We start from the raw sequence: 16,018 nt of genomic DNA on the forward strand, positions 1-16,018 counted from the left end.
GTCTTCCTGTTTCTGGGGTTCCTTTCCACATGTCAGGCTAATGGCATTTGAGCCACATGCCCTGTAATTATTTGGGCGTCCTAATTGAAGACAAACTTTTATTTTTTTTATTTTTAAATTTTTATTCGAGAGAGAGAGAAAAAGAGAGAACGTGAGGAGGGGAGAGGAGAAGAGGGAGGGAAAGAAAGAGAGAATCTTAAGCAGACTCCATGCTCAGCACAGAGCCTGACATGGGGCTTGATCCCACGACCCTGGGATCATGACCTGAGCTGAAATCAAGAGTCAGATGTTCAACCCGCTGAGCTGCCCAGGCGCCCCAAAGACAAAGTTTTCATTAAAATATAATAATATGTATGCCTTGCATAATTTAAAAGTGAGATCTAGCAAGGGCTTCTGGCTCTGATCAAGTGAGGTTAACAAATCTTCTCCCTGAAAATCAATATAAAACTGTAGTAAACCAGTTAAGCCAGCCCTTTCACCCTTAGGAAGTGTCCAAAGGCAGACAATAATCTGAGAAGTGCTTAGTTTTGAAAAGCTACAGAGTGCAGGGAACCACAGTCGTGCTCTGGCCTGGAGTGGATCCCATTCTTCCCCTGCCTCCCAATACCCAGCTCTCTGAGCATGAAGATTCTTCTAGTTGGGACAGGCCATGAGGACTGGCAGCAAAATTACACAGTGTAAGGGAGCTTGGGTAGTCTGGGGTGGCGAGTGATTTGAGGGTGAACTGACAGACTCAGTGGTGTGCAAGGATGAAGGGCTAGAGGCTCTCCTGGTTTGAGATTATGGTCATGGCTGAGGCAATCACGTGCTTGGTTGAAGCTGCGTGCACGCTTAGTGGAGACTCAAAGCCAGCCCAATACTCCTGGTTGACCCTGAGGCCATACGCATATGCCGAAGCAATGTGAAGAGACTCAGCAAAGTGTATAAGCTGGGTAAGACTCAAAATTGCCTAAAGTATGAAGGGGCTACCCAATACGTACAACATAAAGATTTGGCAGGGGATGGAAGTCTTCTTCAAAGTGCTTGACCACAACCCCTACCTGATCTTGGTTACCACTAGGCTATGTAGACACAGGGGTGATCTCCAGGAAGCTAAGCTTAGAAAGAAAATAACTTACAAAAGGAAACTGAGGAGAGTCATGAGCAGACACATGCCAGTTTGAGGGAGAAAGGATCAAGGTGCTGCAGAAGGGAGGGAGCCCCGGTTGTGGGGGAAGGTGAGAGAGAGCCGAAACACACAGGGGAATGCCCAGGAGAACACTTCCCCAAAGCCATTGGCTGGGAAAATGAGAAGAAGTGATTTTCATGAATTTTTGCAATCAGTGGGGTTTAAAGACTGGAGGTTTACAGGTCCCTGGGCTTGGCTGGGATAGAACCCTGAGGGCATTGCCCTGCTCTTGGAGAGAAGGCAGGCAAACAATTCTGGGGCAGATGGTGCAATTCAAAGATCACCTAAGGCACATGGGGAGAGACTGTTGCTCTTCTTGGAGCACATCTGTGAGAGGTGGCATTTGCAGAGACACCTCTCTGAGGACAAAATAGCCCACGGGCACCATTTCCCTCTCCTGCCTCTTGGCATAGGTGCAGAGCCACCTGCTGGACACTGGCTGTTTAGCTTGCCGTGCTCCAAATCTTACCCCTCTGCGACTGCCCTCATGAATCAACCCTAAATCAGGCCCAGCCAGCACGGTGAGACTGTTTCCTAAGAACCAGTGCAAGCCCCCGCCACACCAGGTTTCCTAAGTTTGGAGTCTTAAAAGTCAGCAGGATTGGGTGGGATAGAGCCCAAAGTGCACTGCACTGCTCCAAGCAGGCAAGCAAACTGGAGGCAGACATCATTAAAAAAAAAAAGCAATCTGAAAACCACCCGGGATGCAGGAAGGGAAATTATTTGCTCTTCTGGGAGTATTTCTCTAAGAGCAAGCAAGCATGGAGACCCTTCTCTGAGGAAAATGGAGCTGGCTGCCACAATTTTCCTCCCCCACCCCTCAGCATAAACCAACTTCAGTAAAGAGCACAGCCCCAAAACTGGCACATGGAACATTATCCAGAATAGATCACATACTAAGTCACAAATCAGGCCTAAACAACTACAAAAAGATTGAGATCATGCCATGCATATTTTTCTGACCATGACGCTGTGAAATTTAAGTCAACCACAAGACAAAATTTGGAAAGACCACAAATGCATGTAGGTTTAGCAACATGCTACTAAAGGATGAATGGGTCAACCAGAAAATCAAAGAAGAAATAAAAAATATGTGGAAACAAATGAAAATGAAAACACAATGGTCTGAAACCTTTGGGATGCAGTAAAAGCAGTTCTAAGGGGGAAGTTTATAGCAATACAGGCTTACCTCAAGAAGCAAGAACAATCTCAAATAAACAACCTAAACTTTCTAAAGGAGCTCTAATAAGAACAACAAATGAAACCTAAAGCCAGCACAAGAAGGGGGAATAATAATGATTAGAGCAGAAATATATGATATAGCAACTAAACAAAACCAGTAGAATAGGTCAATGAAACCAAGAGTTGGTTCTTTGAAAAAATTAATAAAATTGATAAAGCCCTAGTCACACTTGTCAAAAAGTAAAAAGAAAGCACCCAAATAAATTAAAATCACAAATGAGAGAGAAGAAAAAACAACCACCACCACAAAAATACAAATTTTAAGAGGATATCATGAGCAATTATATGCCAACAAACTGGGCAACTGGGAAGAAATGAATAAATTCCTAGAAACATATAAACTACCAAAGCTGAAACAGAAAGATATAGAAAACTTGAACAGACTGACAACCAAAAAAGAAATTGAATCAGTAGTCAGAAAACTCCTACCAAACAAAAGTCCAGGACCAGGCAAATTCTACCAAACATTTAAAGAAGAATTCATACCTATTCTTCTCAAATATTCCAAAAAATAGAAATGGAAGGAAAACTTCCAAATTCATTTTACAAGGCCATTATAACCCTGATTCCAAAACCAGACAAAGACTCCACTAAAAAAAGAAAACTACAGGTTTTCTTTCTACACCTGCTGAACATGGATGAAAAATTCTCAACAAAACTATCAAATTGAATCCAACAGTACGTCAAAAGAATCATTCACCACAATCAAGTGGGATTTATTCCTGGGCTACAAGGGTGGTTCAATATTTATAAATAAATTAACGTGATACACCACTTTAATAAAAGAAAGGATCATAACCAAAGGATCATTTCAGTAGATGCGGTAAAAGCATTTGACAAAGTACAACACCCATTCATGATTAAACCCTCAACAAAGTAGGGATAGAGGGAACATATCCAACATTATAAAGGCTGCATGTGAAAAATCCGTAGCTAATATCATCCTGAATGGGGACAAACTGAGAGATTCATGTATGGTCAGGAAGAGAGGGATGTCCACCCTTACCACTGTTATTTAACATAGTATTGGAAATCCTGGCCTCAGCAATCAGACAACAAAAAGAAATAAAAGGCATCCAAATCAGCAAAAAAGAAGTCAAACTTTCACTGTTTGCAGACTACATGATACTCTATATAGAAAACCCAAAGACTCCACCAAAAAGTTGCTAGAACTGTTACACAAATGCAGCAAAGTTGCGGGATACAAAATTAATCTACAGAAATCTGTTACATTTTTATATATCAGTAATGAAGCAGAAGAAAGTGAAATAAAAGAAGCAATCCCATTTGTAAATGCAACAAAACCATAAAATATCTAGGAGTAACCTAAACAAACAAGTCAAGGAACTGTACTCTGAAAACTATAAAACACCGATGAAAGAAATTGAATAGGACGCAAAGAAATGGAAAAACATTCCATGCTTACAGATTGGGAGAACAAATATTGTTAAGATGTCTATACTACCCACAGCAATCTATACATTTAATACAATCCTATCAAAATATCACCAGCGTTTTTCACAGAGCTAGAACAAAGAATCCTAAATTGTATGGAACCGCAAAAGGCCCCAAATTGCCAAAGCCATCTTGAAAAAGAAAAGCAAAGCTGGAGGCATCACGATTCTGGACTTCGAGTTATATTACAAAATTATAATCATCAAGACAGTATGGTACTGGCACAAAAACAGACACTTAAGTCAGTAGAACAGAATAGAGAACCCAGAAACTGACCCACAATTGTATGGTCAACTAATCTTCAACAAAGCAGGAAAGAACATCCAATGGAAAACAGAAATTCTTTTCAACAAATGGTGTTCAGAAAACTGGACAGCACCATGCTAATAAATGAACCTGGACCACTTTCTTACACCATACACAATAATAAAATCAAAATGGATGAAAGACCTAAATGTGAGACAGGAAACCATCAAAATCTGAGAGGAGAACACAAGCAGTAACCTCTTTGACATCAGACATTGCTTTGACATAGCAACTTCTTACTAGATATGTCTTCTGAGGCAAGAGAAACAAAGCAAAAATAAATTATTGGGACTTCCTCAAAATAAAAGTCTTCTGTAGAGCGAAGGAAACAATCAACAAAACTAAAAGGCAGCCTTTGGCATGGGAGAAGTTATATGCAAATGAAATATCTGATAAAGGATTAGTATTCAAAATACATAAAGAGCTTATAAAATTGAACACCCCCAAAAATGTTCCAGTTAAAAGTTGGGTAGAAAACATGAATAGACATTTTTCCAAAGAAGACATCCAGATGTCTAACAGACACATGAAACGATGTTCCACATCACTCATCATCACGGAAATACAAATCAAAACCACACTGAGATACCACCTCACACCTATCAGAGTGGCTAAAATTAACAACACAGGAAACAACAGGTGTTGGTGAGGATGTGGAGAAAGAGAAACCCTCTTACACTGTTGGTGGGAATGCAAACTGATGCAGCCGCTCTCAAGAACAGTGTGGAGATTTCTCACAAAATTAAAAATAGAAATAGCCTACAACCTAGCAATTGTATTACTAGGCATTTACCAAAAGGATACGAAAATACTGATTTGAAGGGACACATGCACCCTGATGTTTATAGCAGCAGTATCAACAATAGCCAAATTATATAAAGAGCCCAAAAGTCCATCGATTGATGAATGGATGAAGAAGATGTGGTATATATAAACAATGGAATACTACTCAGCTCTAAAAAATAATGAAAGCTTGTCATTTGCAAGTACCTGGATGGGGCTGGAGAGTATTATGCTGAGTAAAAGAAGTCAGTCAGAGAAAAACAAATACCATATGATTTCACTCATATGTGGAATTTAAGAAACAAAACTGAGGAACATAGGGGGAAAAAAAGAAGACAGAGGAGCAAACTGGAAAACAGACTCCTAACTATAGAGAGAAAACTGAGGGTTACTGGAGGGGAGGTAGACAGGGGGATGGGTTAAATATGTGATGGGGACTAAGGAGGGCACTTGTTGTGAGCACTGAATGTTGTACGTAAGTGATGAAAACACCTAATATTACACCTGAAACTAATATTACACTGCCTGTTAAGTAACTGGAATTTAAATAAAAATTTGGAGAAAGAAAAAAGTAAAGAAAAGTATGACAACAATAAATTAACAAATAGCGATCTAAAAAAGGAGACAGAAATTACAAAAAAAAGGACATATATTTTTAAAAATCTGAAATGGAAAAGCGTTATAGCCAAAGTGAAATATTCACTAGGGGGCTTTAAAAGAATAATGCAGTCAGCAGAAGAAACAATCTTAATATCAGGGAGCTTCCTCAACCTGATAAAGGGCATCTGTGAAAACCCATAGCTAACATCATACGTAATGTGGAAAGACTGAACACTTTTCCCCAAAGACCAGAAAAAAGACAAAGATGTCTACTCTTGACACTTCTATTCAACATGGTATTAAAGGTAGACAGTGCACGTAGGAAAAAGGTAAAGATATCTAACAGATTGCAAAGGAGAAGTTAAAATGTCTTTATCCACAGATAACATGCTTCTGTACATGGATAATCCCCCTAGAATCTACATGCATGTGCGCACACACACACACACACACACCCCAAAAGTAGAACTAATCAGCAAGGTTAGCATTGTCACATGGTACACATTCAATTTAAAAACATCAGTTGTATTTCTATATACCAGCATGAAAAACTCGAAAATGCACTATGATGCTTTAATACTTTTCAAAATTTTTATTAAAAAGAAGAAAAATTGTGTTTCAAGTCTATGGACCATACACAGACTCACTATATAATTGATCATCTAAGCAGGAACACTTCTGAGACATGAGAGGTGCCTGGGTGACTCAGTCGGTTAAGCATCTGACTCTCGATTTCTGTTCAAGTCATCATCTCAGGGTTTGTGGGATCGAGCCCAGTGTCAGGCTCTGCACTGAAAGTGTGGTACGTGATTTGAGATTCTCTCTCTCTCTCAGCTATATTCATTTTTATATTTAGTATATTGATACTAAAATTCAAGCCATTCCATTAAAAGGAAAAATACTAACATTTTAATTTTTGGTGACTCTGATTTCTTTCTCCCTTCTCATTCCTTCCTTCCACAGTTACAAATCTACTAAGTACCGGCACTGCCCTGGGTGCTGGGGAAGGAAAGTCAAGAGCAGGCGAGCAGCCCCAGATGCCCTCTTGTCCCCCAGGCGCCAATCAGCCCTGTGTCAGTCCCAGGACAGCAGAAGCACAGACTCCTGTGTAGTTTTTAGCCACCGGCCTAATGAGTGAGCCCTGCTTTAGAGGAGAATCTTCTTTTCTAGACATGTTAATTCCAACAATAAGTTTAATTTTAATTCTTTCCTAACTTGCATATTCAGACAATGAAAATATAATACAATAGAGTAAGTCACATTGAACCCTCCTTCTCTGCCTATGACTCACCGGCATTTTGTCTTGAACAAAGAAGCTACCTGAACACCCAGACCATGTTCAAGGTCAGTCCCATAATCCAATGAACTGGTCATGCTCCCAACCACCACTAGGTGGGGGTAAAAGTCAGAGGCAGGAAGCCTATGGATTCAGGACTAGAAAGTTTGATGAAGAATGTCTAAGGTGTAACTCCTCCTATTATCATTATCCGGCTGTTCTGAACTTCTAATTGGGTAAAGATATTAGCAACAAGAACTTTTGTTAGTCCTAGAAAAATAAAAGCTAGATAAAAGCATGAACAATGTGAACTCCCTTTTTTCAGAAGAATGACTCCTATGACATAAAAACACCTCAATGAAATAACCCTCATAGCGAGGTAATGAAAAACTGAATGCTTATATTGAGTATCTGCCGCCTGAGAAAGAGACTGGCTCCTAGTTCATATCTGTATTTCGTCTGACTCCATGCTTAGATCCAACACAGTCCAGAGAATATCAAGTTAGGGTTTCTAATTAAGTAAATACATTAGTGCTGAGAACTTTTACTAGTGTTAGAAAAATAAGAGCTGTGCAAAAGCACGGACTAAACTGTGAACTGCCTTTATGCCAAAAGAGCAAGTCCTATGACATACCAAAAGATCTCCCCGAAGTAACCCTCATACTGAAGTAATGAGAGTTTGACACTTCTTTGACCTTCTGCTGACTGAGAAGAGAAATTCTGCCAATTCACATCTGTAGTTCATCTGACCCTACGCTTTCCTGATTTAACCTGCTTTAATATCAAATACGAATAGCCCAGGATAACAAGTTACTTCGAGTTCCAATGATTCACTATGTCACGTTGCTGGGCCTTTGATCTTTCACATGCCTCATTCTGCCTGGAATCTGCTTTACTATCCTATGTGTGTGTGTGTTTCAAATAGTTACTAAGCTCAATGCGGGGAATGAAATAACGCAGTCTCTCTAACTCAAGTTTCCACCCCAGTGATAGAACGAGGCCAGGTCAGGGCTGAAGGCAGTGCAGCCCGCACAGGTGGGAGAAATGTCCGAGGAAATGCAGAGAATGTTTTCCCAGGAGCCAGAGGGTGGGGGTGCGGTGGGACAGCCTTCTCTCCCATGCGTGGAGAGCAGGCCTGCAGAGGGACAGGGTGACAAACAGAAAAAGCAAGCTGCCCGCTGGCTTGGTGGCTTGGGCTCACAACGTTTTCAGCAAAGCTAAGAAGAGAACACACGGAGACGGTACCAGGAAGTCAGACAACTGGGTAATGAGGTCAAAATGGTGCTTTCTGCCAGGCTCAGGACCCAGGACTTCCTTAATCCTTTCTGCCACTGAAGGCTTCTGGGCAGGGGAAGAGGTGGTCAATGCTGCGTTTCCATTAATACTGAGAGGCCCCACATGGATCAGCTGTGAGCGCGGATTCCAGCACTGAGCCGGGGTTCAGATCCCACCACCTCCTACTCCTCCAGAGACCTTGCACAAATGATTCCTCTCTCTGTGCCTCAATCTGATGGTCTCTGAAATAGGGATAATGAGACTCCCACCTCATCGAGTGGTTTGAGGAAGCCATACGACAATGCAATTGTTATATTTGACATGGCGCTCTGGCGGGGCAGGGAGAGGGTGACCGAGGCAGCAAAGGGCTGCAGAAACCAAAGCAGGAAATGCTGAAGGGAAGGTGGAGAAGACAGGAAGTGGTGCAATGAATGAGATAAAGGAGGCAGAAATACAGAGGGTGGAAATGGCCTGGAGAAGGCAGGGATGTGAGGCCTAAGAAAGGGCCGAGTCCCCAGGGAGGCTCTGCTTTCTTCACGGGCAACAGCTCAGAGAGAGCTGCACCCTCAGACACGGGGACCCAGGAGGAAGGTCAGGCTAGGGGATGACGGGTAAGAAGAGGAGCGGACCCTTCCCCCCGTCTACCTGTCTTCTGAGATGCACATGGCCGGTCACACGGGGTCTGTGTCCCTGGGTTACACATATTTTACACTCTGTGTCTCCCCACTGCTCCCACATCAAGACCACATCTCAGTTATTTCTGTCTCCTATGTGCCTGCGCCGTGAGATGTCTGCTCAGCAGCGTTCTGACAGGAGAGGGAGGGAGGGCTGAGCTTTTGAATGATGGATGAAAACACAGACGATAATCACATTTTTGTTACCTGCTTCAGATTCAGGAGGAGAATAAAACTGACCATCAGAAAGACCTCCAGGTATGAGTGCTGCCCTCTCTGAAGCATCCTGAACTATCAGGAGTCCTGGAAGGGAAGAAATTCAGAGGCTGAGAGTGACGTCACGGTTCTGGTAGCTTCTCGGCGAGGTTAGGCACAATAAAATGGTGTCGTTGCTATGCTAAAAAAGAGAAAAACCCTTGCCAGAAAGAAAATCTTTCAAACAAAAAATAAGTTTTGTTATTACGCTATGAACCAGTGCTGTGAGGGCACGTGGCAGCAGACTTAAAAACCTGCCTGTGACTCAGGGGATTCTTTGAGTCAGTATTTATGGCCTCTTTCCCTGGAGAACACTTTCCTCCCTGCAGAAATCACCATAATCAAAACCAAAGCACAAAGCAAAACCACCGGGTAGGTCATACAAATGGCCTCCAGTATTCACTTCGTTAGGGAAATAGCAAATGTAAGGCACAATAAGTGGAGAGACTTGTATAAATGTGGAAAGCGTCAGTAAGATGGGGAAGAAAGATTTATTATTTAAAAAGGTCCCCCCAGAAAAGGGAATTGAACAAACACAGAAAAGGGGAGGAACTGATGTGGAAGCTCAGGACGGGCGCCCGCGAGCACAGGGAGCATCGGCGGCGAGTCTCGTCCGGAGCTGAGCGAACATGAGAGAAGCTGGAGGAAGCCGCGGCCGAATCGCAGGTGCAGGTGTGAGCTCACTGCCTGCTCATGACCGTGAGCGTACCCGCTGCTCCACGTTTTCATCGACGCCAGGTCTGCCCTGTTAGTGCCTTTGAACGTGGTGGCATCACTGTTGCATTCAAGCCCCAGTCACATTAACAGCTGATATGCTTTCACCCAAGCTCGATTTGATGTTTATACACAAGTCCAAAAGCGACTTCCATTAGCTGTACCTGCCCTGCTCCACAACAGGTTTTCATACAAGCACAGAGGACACACGACAGAAGACTTATCTAGGTCTGATTCAGGTGTTTAAAATGCACTCTTGAATAATAATTCTGTTCTTATAGATTTCTACTCTGTCAATGAGATTACTCAAAATAAATCCATTTACATGTTTACTCATTCTCCGTTATCCCTTGAGGTTACAATCATACTTCACTTTCTCTAGGACATAGGACCCTTATTTTTCCTATTTTGCAGGGCAATCTGAGCCAGACGCATGAAGGACCTAACCACGGCCCGTGGTAAAAGGCCTGGGGCTCTGTACTGAGTTTCAAACATGTCACCACCAGAGGGCAGATGTGGCCCGTGGGCTTCCACTCAGGCCATCATGCAGAGAGGAATTCTAGCCAGATACTGAATCATGCAGCTCAGTCCATCACTGGGCCTTCCTGGTCAGTATCCACATGAGTCTACGCAGGAGATGACGGCCGCCCCGCAGGGCTCATGGTCACAGATCGCTAGGAGTCCCTCCGCTACTCACAGGGGGAGGTGGACCCTGAGCTGAGCACACGTGTCTGGCTGCTGTCTTCCCCCTCCAGCCCTCTGGGTTCCTCACTCACCCAGCACTCTCCCCCACCAGGCACCCCCTGTGCTAACTGGGGCCCCTTCCAGTCCACCACCTGCTGTAAGGTAGCAACGTGAGACTTGGCAGGATCGCGGACTCTGAGACTTACTGTCTCAGCTCAGCCTATCGTGTCTGCCATCCCTGTGTCCCTAAGGAACAGTCCTCTTCAGATGCACAAAGTGCTTGGTATCCTGGGACCGCCATCACTGGGGATAAGGAGGTGCTGGCTCTTTCTGCTGTCTGACTGTCCCTCTCACCAGGGCTCACACTTTCTTCCAGAGAAGTCTGGCCTCACAGCTCCAGAGAGGAGCCACGTGCTCTCACTGTCCTGTCCTCCGCCCTGCTCTGGATTTCTGCTGGGTCCTCTGCACGGTGGAGACCCGAGACCCGCCTACCCCACCCAGTGTGGCTCCCTTCAAATCTGACTTCCAGGCTCTTCCTTCTGGCTCGGTCCCCAGCCCATCTGAGGAGCCTAACTTGGGAGACACTTACTGTTTTCCTCTTCTGCCTCTTGAGGTAACACTTTGAAATCCAGGAACCACGTCTCAATCCAGGCAAGGAGGAACGAAATGATGGGGAGCACGTAGCCGAAAGCCCCTTGAGAGAAAAGCTGGAAGGACAGACGTGACCAGGAGAGGGAAATGCAGTTACCAGGAGCTCACACTGGAACATGAGCCTTCGCCAGTATAGACGGTAATTGTACAGAAAACGTGGGAGGTTGTACCTTTGAGAGGATCACTTTTGCAAGTAAAAAGGCACTGGTCACTGCTGTCGTCAGCTGAAAGACACATAACCCAGCACCATTCGAGTTAGACATTTTACGCTGGGAAGCCCCCTCCTCACAAAGAGACCTGTCGGTGCCAGAAGCACCTAAGGCCTGGAGCAGCTCTGCCAGCCGGGGCCCTCCCACATCACCCTGTCCCCAGCCCCTAAACGCAGACGGGGCCACAGTGGGCTTCTCCGTGGTGCCCGATCCCTGACTGGCTGCTCATGCTACCCCTCCTCCTTCGGTCTAGCAGGTCAGCGACCTTCTGCTCTCGATCTAGCAGGTGACCCTCCTCCCTCAGTCTAGCAGGCTGGTGTGCTGGGACACTCAGGTTTGTCCCCCACAAGGTCCAACCTGCAAAGACCTCTCCCCACAGGAGGGACCCCTGGAATACAGAGCCAGGGCTCCCCCTGGTGGTTGGGGAGCCCAGAGACAATCCCACGGGACCTGGGCCTTGTCCCTCCTTCCCCCAGCTAGGATCCTAGCAATGTGACAGCTGACCAGTGTGATGCCCCAGTAGCCTTGACTGACAGAATGGAGGTCAGGGGACATGGGTGTCAAGCTCAGGAAGTATTAACCAAGTACGGGGTCAGCATTGTTAGCAAACTGCCACACACACACACACACATACACACACACACACACACCCCAGCCAGGTGAGCTCCCTGGAGGAGGAGGCATTTTAATTCTGACACTAATGAAATTTACAGTCTGACATTAAATGCAATGTAGTACTAACGTCGGTGTATCATCAAACATCTGACAACCTTCAAAATCAGCAATGTCTTCTTACACAAGCTGCATCTTGTTACTTTTCTTACTGACATGTTTATAGTTATAGGTATACAAAATTAATAGATCATATAGAACAGAAAAGTCCAGTCATTGGTCTAATGTCTATACAAGAGAATTCTCAGTATGTTTCATTTTATTAACTTTTTTCCCTACATAAGTCAGTACTCAACATCAGCTCATCAGGAGTGAACATCATGACTTTTCTCCACCAGTGCCCATTCAGTTTTCTTATTGTATTCAGTGTAGAAACAGTACAACTTAGTTTGTCATTTTCCCAGTAACTGAAAACGTCTCTACCAACTTATTTCTGAATATGGTGCAGGGATCTTCTACGGAAATGCCAGGAGACGCCGAGTGATTGACGAGTTCACAGAAGTCTAGAAACACTAATGCCAGGATCAGCGTGGGTGAAAATCTCAAACTGAATATAACAAGAAATGGTACAGGGCTTTTTATAATATTGGAGAAGACAAGTTGTTTTTTTTTTAATTTTTAAAAAATTTATTCACTTTTCAGAGACAGAGTGTGAGTATGGGAGGGGCAGAGAGAGAGACACACACACACAGAATCCAAAGCAGGCTCTGAGCTGTTAGCACAGAGCCTGATGTGGGGCTTGAACCCACGAACCATGAGATCATGACCTGAGCTGAAGTCAGACACTTAACCGACTGAGCCACCCAGGCACCCCAGAAAGATAAGTTTTCTTAAGCAGGACTCCAAATATGCAACGTATGTGGTAAAAAAAAAAAATCTGGCTACAAAATTGAGAATCTCTATTAATGAAAGTGCTTTAGACAAAGTTTAGACCATTGATAGATTAGCTGAGAATAGTTGTGAAAGTTAAAACTCGTAAAAGATAAATATCTAAGAGATAAATTCATTCAAATCAACAAGTAATTAATAAAGATTCCTAAAATCTTAATTAATTTTAATAATTTAACATATATAACATTTTATCTTTATTCGTATGGATGACATAGTTGTAGTAACATATTATAGTAATATTTGCTTCATGTATATTTGTTTTTATAAGAATAATATATTATTGTTAATAGGAAATATAATTATAACTAACATCTTTATTTGCCTGACACTTTCCTAAGTGTTCTACCTGTATTAAACTATTTAAATTTTAGGGGCGCCTGAGGGGCTCAGTTGGTTAAGCGACCAACCCTTGATTTTGGCTCAGGTCACGATTCAGGAGATTAAGCTCTGTATCAGGCTCTGCTTGAAGCCTGTTTGGGATTCTCTCTCTCCCTCTCTCTCTGTCCTGCCCCCGCTTGCTCTCTGGCTCTGTCTCAAAATAAATGAATAAATGTAAAATTAAAACCAAAAAATTACTTAAAGTTTATAAGCCAATAAAGTATTTGCTGATTTCCCTTTTTGCAAACGAGGAAGCTGAGATTCAGCGCATTGAGAACCGGGTCCGGTCACACGGCCAGGAAAAGTGGGCCCGGCCATGGGCAGCCTGGCTCCTCTGGGTGCTGTAGCCTCTGCCACCGGCCTTCTTTCTGCTGCGCCCAAAGGGCACGGATGGCCAAGTGTCCGAGGGACAGACTTCAGTGGGTGCCAGGTATAAACAGAGACCCTCAGCTTCCTCATTAGCGGCCCAGGGCAATAACCTGCTGAAACAATGTGATCCTGTTTGGTGGCCATCAGGTTGGTAAAAACTATGATGTCAGATAATAAGCACAGTATTTAGAGACAAGGTGTATGTGTATTTCCTGGCAGCCGCAATCCCGGGATGACGTTCCCAGGGAAATGCTACTCTTAGCATGCAGAGACCCTGAGGTGTGGGTGCCAGCCTCGCTGGTGACAGCCAGTATGCGCAGCAGGACAAGTGCCTGTCACTGGCGGTGGAGGGATTCATGCAGTGGCTGCAACCAGCGGCAGAAGGAGCAGCACAGAGGAGCAGTGAGTCTAGTGGATGGACAGATGGACAGATGGATTGACAAGAATGCGATTCCATTTATATAGATGTAAACATGCATTATTCACGAGCAATTCTCTGTAGTTTTCACAGCTACATAAGACCCCAAATATACCAGTCACTCCTCTCATTCAAGACTGGGGAAATGGGGGCCTTGCAAAGAGGAGATGCTGACCTAAAACTCCCAAGCACACCTGAGTACACAATTGAAAAGCAGGTTTCCTGCCTAGGTTTTCTGGGCTCTTCCACTCACTAAGCTGAGTTATTTGCTGTAGTAGACTTCACTTCCTGGGCTCCAATGCAGAGCATAAGGTGTAGGACATACCTGCAATGGCCAGCAGGGAGTGCTAGAAGGCAACATAAATAACACGAACTACTGTAGTGTGTAACCTCGGGAAGCACATTATAGAAAAGGAATGCGAAGTATGACAAGATGACCCTTTGCATTCACAGCAACAGCAAAATGAGGACAGAAATGAATCCCTGAAATACAAACATCCGAGTGGGTTACTTAGGTTACTTAGGGCACAGGCTTTGAGAGCCTGGCAGAACTGAAGTGCTCTCTCTTAGCCAGGCAATCTCCAGGAAGTTACTTAACTTCCCTGATCCTCTGTTTCATCTGTAGCATGGGATGAATAACACCTACGTTTCACTTGCAACGACGGAATCAATATGTACAATGTTTGATGTTCAGTAAAGTGTATTTGTTATTATTTAACAGGCCAATGATTTCTGTTATGATCTTTTAAAACAGTCTCTCACAGAAGGCAATCAACTGTTAATTCACAAGTGCTAGAGGAAATTTCTACAGGTTCTGAGGTCCAGTACTGTTAACTGAATGATTGTGCTTCAAGAACAGCTCACGCTCTTTGCTTACTGGCACGTGAGAGTTATTCCAGAGTTCTGCAATCTTCCTGAAATTTTCCTCATGACCCCTACTCTTTAGAGCTTAAAAGAAATGCTCTCTCTCTCTTTCGCTCCCTCAGCCCCTCTTAAGGTAAGTTTTGCTGATTGAATAAAATCTAGTACTAATACTATGTTCGTTTCAGGGCTGTAGCTCCATCGTTTTTCTTGAACATTCTGGTGGAGGAATTTCTCTTGTTGCATTTTGTTTTCAGAATTCTCTTTCTGCTCTTGTGTGCTGGCAGATGCATATATTCTTGATTTTGAAACCATGCCCCATCTGGCCCAGCAGGGATTTTCCGGGAGCGCAGACACGTGTTCTTGCCTGGGACGGTCTGCTCTCGGAGCTGCTCCTGTGACAGCCTCATGTCCCCTGCACGTGGTCTCTGAGCAGAGGATGGTCAGCCAGAGTCCCTGCCCTTCCTCCCTTCCTGGCTTCGGTGATGACACCTGTTATTGTACTCTTTTTTTGCTAATTGTCATTATTACCGGTGGGAGATGATGGCTCATTGTGGATTTGCTCGCATTTGCCTGAATTTCAGATAAACAACAAATAATTATGTAACTTAAAAATAATTATGTGGTTTATGTCCAAATATTGCGTAGCACTTCGCACTTTTTTTTTCCATTAAATCTGGTGAATCTATGCGAGGCTACTTTTTCACTTGAGGAGCCACAAAAATCTTCTCTTAAATTAATGTGCTACACACACACACACACACACACACACACACACATCCATTTACCTTGGAGGAGAGAGAGTCAAATGCAGACCAACCTAACTGATCCTAATGTTTTTCTAATAAGGTTGGTCAATGATTAGCACGTTTGCTCAGCTATTTATTTTATTTTATTTTTTTTTTTAAATTTTTTTTTTTTTCAACGTTTATTTATTTTTGGGACAGAGAGAGACAGAGCATGAACGGGGGAGGGGCAGAGAGAGAGGGAGACACAGAATCGGAAACAGGCTCCAGGCTCTGAGCCATCAGCCCAGAGCCCGACGCGGGGCTCGAACTCACGGACCGCGAGATCGTGACCTGGCTGAAGTCGGCCGCTTAACCGACTGCGCCACCCAGGCGCCCCTGCTCAGCTATT

The sequence above is a fragment of the Puma concolor genome, chromosome A2 (assembly GCF_028749965.1).
Source record: "Puma concolor isolate L17-30 chromosome A2, mPumCon1.1.hap2, whole genome shotgun sequence".
NCBI classification, from domain to species: domain Eukaryota; kingdom Metazoa; phylum Chordata; class Mammalia; order Carnivora; family Felidae; genus Puma; species Puma concolor.